Genomic DNA, 5,416 nt, shown 5'->3' on the forward strand with positions numbered 1-5,416 from the left:
GTGATGCGACAGCGCTAACCACTACACCACCATGCCGCTGTGCTTAAACGTGTGTATGATAATTGTATCCTTAAATACCCTGGTGTCAGGGTTTTTTTTTTTGTTGTTGTTGTTGTTTTGCTTTTTTTAATTCTCTCAAAGCATCTAGATGATAGGCTTCATGGACATACGACTTTATAAGAGTATTATGAGACTAAAAAAATGAAATAAAATGAAATAAAACAATAAAAGAAAATACATTTAATAATAATCTCATCCCATCTCATTATCTCTAGCCGCTTTATCCTGTCCTACAGGGTCACAGGCAAGCTGGAGCCTATCCCAGCTGACTATGGGCGAAAGGTGGGGTACACCCTGGACAAGTCGCCAGGTCATCACAGGGCTGACACATAGACACAGACAACCATTCACACTCACATTCACACCTACGGTCAATTTAGAGTCACCAGTTAACCTAACCTGCATGTCTTTGGACTGTGGGGGAAACCGGAGCACCCGGAGGAAACCCACGCGGAGAACATGCAAACTCCGCACAGAAAGGCCCTCGCCGGCCACGGGGCTCGAACCCGGACCTTCTTGCTGTGAGGTGACAGCACTAACCACTACACCACCATGCCGCCCATTTAATAATAATAATAATAATAATAAATACAAATAATGAAATGTTTATTATTATTATTATTATTATTATTATTATTAAGTTAGTTAGTTACTTAGTGCTTACATGTGTGTATAATAATTATATCTTTAAATAGCCTGGTGTCATCATCTTTTTTTTTATTCTCTAGAAGCATCTCAATGATAGGCTTCACAGACTTATGACTTTATAAGAGTGTTACGAGGGTTCTGTGTTTAGCTGTTGCACTAATTGCAGTGCACTCTATTGTGTTATTGCACTTCAATAAATAATTACACACACATGTCTGTCATTCTCGAAAGGAGACCTTGAAACGGTAGCTAAGCCCATTTGGAACAAGAAGAAAAGTATTATCTGTCAGTATTACACACCATTCGTGTTTGGGTGGGATGGGAACAATCTGATAACGCGCTTGCTGTACTGGAGTTGAGTTTGTTCTGGATTGAACTTGGCACGACCCTGGTGCAATTCATACGCACAACTGCTACAGAGCAATCCTCGAGATATTAAAGCAGACTCAAGCAGACAGGGCTTTGCAAAGGATCAGAAAAGCAGGCCAGAGATATTCGCTTTTGCTTTGCCCTGGAAATGAAATCTCTCTCTCTCTCTTTCCATCTCTACCAATCCTCCTTTCCATCTGGTGCTCAATCTTGCCCTCCCTCTACACAGTAAAATCAATAGTATGAAATCAGTTCCAGGAGAGCCAAATCAACTGCTAAGGAGCTCGACTTGGTCGTATTTAACTCCGCAAGAGCTCATTTAGGAACTGTTATTTTACATGCTGTTGTTACCCAGGACATCTTCCATCAACCAACTGTGCGAATCATTCCCCCAGAGCAGCTTGAGGTTAAGTGCTGCATTCAAGGTCAGAATGGCAAACGGATGCCATCTGGGATCAAAACGTCCGACGTCAGATACTCTGACTGAAGCGCCATCGTTTTTATGCGCAGTGCATGCCAGAACTACAGCAGCCCAGCCACCCATCACAACAGGAAAACGCAAAGTCTGAAAACAACAAGCAGCTGGCGTTAATTAACCACTTATCAGAGTGTCTGTTAATGAAGCATTTCTCCATTTACACATGGGCCGAGTGGCACAAACAGCTTCCCTCGCATAGAGGCTACTGCACACACATACTCACACACAGCGGAAAATTAACGCTGTTAAATCAAATCTGCTACAGAGCTCCATTTACTCATATCAGATTAGACACAATTAAAAACTGAACATTCAAGGAGTTTGGTGACAGCCTCCCAATCAGGAAGCGCTCCATTACAACGTGGATGGGTTTTTTCAGCTTTAAAAACGTTGCAGAAATGAAAGGGTGTGAAAGAAGATCAACGTTACGGGTTATGTTTAAGAGCTGTTTTTAGGAAAATATACAGCCACAAAGCATAATAATCATGAGACACGTTATTCTAATGTATCAAAACAATTACCTTGATTTGTATCATGAAAGAGAGATGCATATGATTAATCTGTCTAAAAGAATTACCTGGCAGGGGCAACACCATGATCAAGAAGGTGGTTTGCCCAAAGTGAGGCCCAGCCATTGCACTCAGGCTGTGCTGACCTTTATGAATTCCTCAAATGCAGGAATCTCAACTGCATAATTTCTGGTAGTGGGGCACTGCGTTCGCGCTCTCCCCTATCACGTATTTGGCAGCACGGTGGTGTAGTGGTTAGCACGGTTGCCTCACAGCAAGAAGGTTCCAGGTTCCAACCCAGTGGCCGGCGAGGGCCTTTCTGTGTGGAGTTTACATGTTCTCCCCGTGTCTACGTGGGTTTGCTCCGGTTTCCCCCACAATCCAAAGACATGCAGTTAGGTTAACGTGGGGCGGCCTTGGGCTGAGGTGCCCTTGAGCAAGGTACTTGACCCCTGACTGCTCCCCAGGTGCTCTGGTGTGGCTGCCCACTGCTCTGAGTGTGTGCGTGTGTTCACTGCTTCAGATGGGTTAAATGCAGAGGATGAATTTCAGTGTGCTTGAAGTGTGCATGTGACGAATAAAGGTTTCTTCTTAATCGAATCAAGTAAATATATACTGTAAGTTTGCATCATCACAGAGGCTTGAATGGATCCTTGACTTGCAAGTGACGTCAAAGCAAAATAGAAACCCGGATGTCGGCCATGTTCGTGGATATACAAATGCGGAGTCAAGCGACATTCCATACAAAACATATTCACGCGTGTGCGACTCTCTTTGTTTTTCCACTACTTTAAGCATTCTTTTAGCTATGCCATATCTTTGTGCTGTATATGGCTGTGGTCATAACAGTACTCGTGACCGTGGCACGTTTTGATTTTTTAGAATTGCATCCGTGATTTGGAAAGAGGGCGAGGAAACTCTGAGGCTTAGTATGGAGAGGAGACGAGTGTGGCTGAACAACATTGGCAGGGCTGATCTAACGGAGGATAAAACCAAAACAGTTCGTGTATGCAGGCGGCACAGTGGTGTAGTGGTTAGCGCTGTCGCCTCACAGCAAGAAGGTCCGGGTTCGAGCCCTGTGGCCGGCGAGGGCCTTTCTGTGTGGAGTTTGCATGTTCTCCCTGTATCTGCGTGGGTTTCCTCTGGGTGCTCCGGTTTCCCCCACAGTCCAAAGACATGCAGGTTAGGTTAACTGGTGACTCTAAATTGACCGTGAGTGTGAATGGTTGTCTGTGTCTATGTGTCAGCCCTGCAATGACCTGGCGACTTGTCCAGGGTGTACCCCGCCTTTCGCCCATAGTCAGCTGGGATAGGCTCCAGCTTGCCTGCAACCCTGTAGAACAGGATAAAGTGGCTAAAGGAGATGAGATGAATGTTCTTTTGTCGTAGTTCACTCAGTCATTGTTATAATTTTAACACATGTATTACCATTTTGAATGAGGCGAGGTGGCCAAATGGTTAGAACGCTTGACCACTAAGCAAATGGTCCCCGGTTCGAGCCTCGCCTCGGACGGTGATCTAGGGCTTGCCTGCTGTCCACCCAGCAGTGAATGGGGACCTGGTGGAAACACTGGGGAAGTTAAAAGGTGGCGAGGAAAGGAACTGGCCACCCTACCTCATCATGCCGACGGCCTAGATAAGTGTGCTCTCTAACAGGCACTCCCTGACATACGTACAAAAACGTATATGGGACTCTTTGACTTTGGATTACCATTTTGCTTTCAAGAGCGCCAGCAAAATTATACGATAGAAACAATCCAGACTGGGCGCCCGCTCAGAAAATGGGCTGTGTTTCGTCCAAGGTCGGACTTGATTCTTTGGCAGCCAAACCAGATAAGAACGTGATATCTGGGTACTCGATGGTCGGTAGAAGCGTCTTCCATCCATCCATCCATCCATCCATCCATTATCTGTAGCCACTTATCCTGTGCAGGGTCGTGGGCAAGCTGGAGCCATAAATTGCAAAAAAAAAAGCAATAAAAAAGCCATAAAAAAGCAAAATTGTACTTGAAATAAATTGAAATGTGATTTGTGAGCCATAAAGCCTAAAGACTTGTCAAAATTTCACACTCTGTCTGTTGTTTACACATAGAAGTAAACTAAATGCAAAAGAAGCCCTAACTTACCCTTGCAAGTACAACTGCTTTGTCATCATTGACTGGTTTAATTAATAACATATTTACCCATCCAGTGACAAAGAAGTTATTGGCTTCCATGGACTTATAAGCCTTCATTTGAGATTTGTTGTCCCACAAAGTCAGCCAAACCAGATAGAACGCAACATCTGGGTACTCGATGGTCAGTAGAAGCGTCTTATCTTCAGAAAAGTCAGACTTTTTTAAATAATATGGATCAAAACCCACACATATCTATCTTCTCTTTGTCTCGAATCTTCGCTCGATCATTCAAATCGTGGTAATAGTGAGAAAATTCAGCATTGTTTACAGACACACTTTCAGCGGCTGCCATCTGAGTTGCTTTGTATATCCAGCATCATGGTGGACCCTCATGAAGCTTAATAATAAATGAATAAAATTATGTTATTTAACAAACTAAATGATTTGCAATCACTGGTATAGTGAAATTGACTTCGATGAAATGTTTACCGGTATTTCGCATTTTGTGAAGGAGTCTCGTTTCAGTGATTAATAACAGGATGTTCTCAGACACAGGAAACTTCAAAACAAAGAATTTTTTATCTTCTTAACGTCAAGACACAAATAAACAAAACTGGTGCAGGAACGACTGTTTATCACTGCTAGAACATTAGCGATAACTGGAACTAACTTGTTTCATGGACATTAAATGTAACAATAAATACTAGAACGTCAAGGCCGTAGTAGCTCATCTGGCCTGCCATCAAAACAACCATGATGACCAAAACATCAAACAGAACTGAAATGTGACAATGTGAGAGAGGACCAACCTCCATGACGAATAGTTTACAACAGGAAAATCAACAAAGGACTACATTTTGTTCCCTGAGAGAAGATCGACCCAAAACATTGATCAGAACTGAATTCGCATGATAAATGAGAGAGGAGATACAATTCTAGTAAGAGGCCTGGAAAATTCATTAATTTGGACTAATTACTTACTCGTTAGCAAAAAGTTCTGTGGCTTCAGCGGTGAGAGAAGCACAATTGACATGGTATTCTGCCTCCGGCAGCTCCAAGAAAAGTGTATTGAGCAAAACATGCCGTTGATTGTCGTCTTTGTAGACTTCACCAAAGCCTTTGACATGGTGGGACGCGATGGGCTGCGGCAGATAATGCAAAAGAATGGGTGTCCTCCGAACTTTATTCAGATGGTCAACATGAACATGAAGGTGAAAGTCATGCTGGCAAATGGA

General features: G+C 43.4%; 1 non-coding gene across 1 annotated transcript; it reads left to right on the plus strand.

Moving 5' to 3' along the window:
• Positions 1-2,124: 2,124 nt before the first annotated feature.
• On the plus strand, positions 2,125-2,288 carry LOC132895859 (U1 spliceosomal RNA). The gene has a single exon (XR_009655869.1). It is a non-coding gene; the product is annotated as a U1 spliceosomal RNA (small nuclear RNA).
• Positions 2,289-5,416: the final 3,128 nt, after the last annotated feature.

The sequence above is a fragment of the Neoarius graeffei genome, chromosome 1 (genome assembly GCF_027579695.1).
Source record: "Neoarius graeffei isolate fNeoGra1 chromosome 1, fNeoGra1.pri, whole genome shotgun sequence".
Classification (NCBI taxonomy): domain Eukaryota; kingdom Metazoa; phylum Chordata; class Actinopteri; order Siluriformes; family Ariidae; genus Neoarius; species Neoarius graeffei.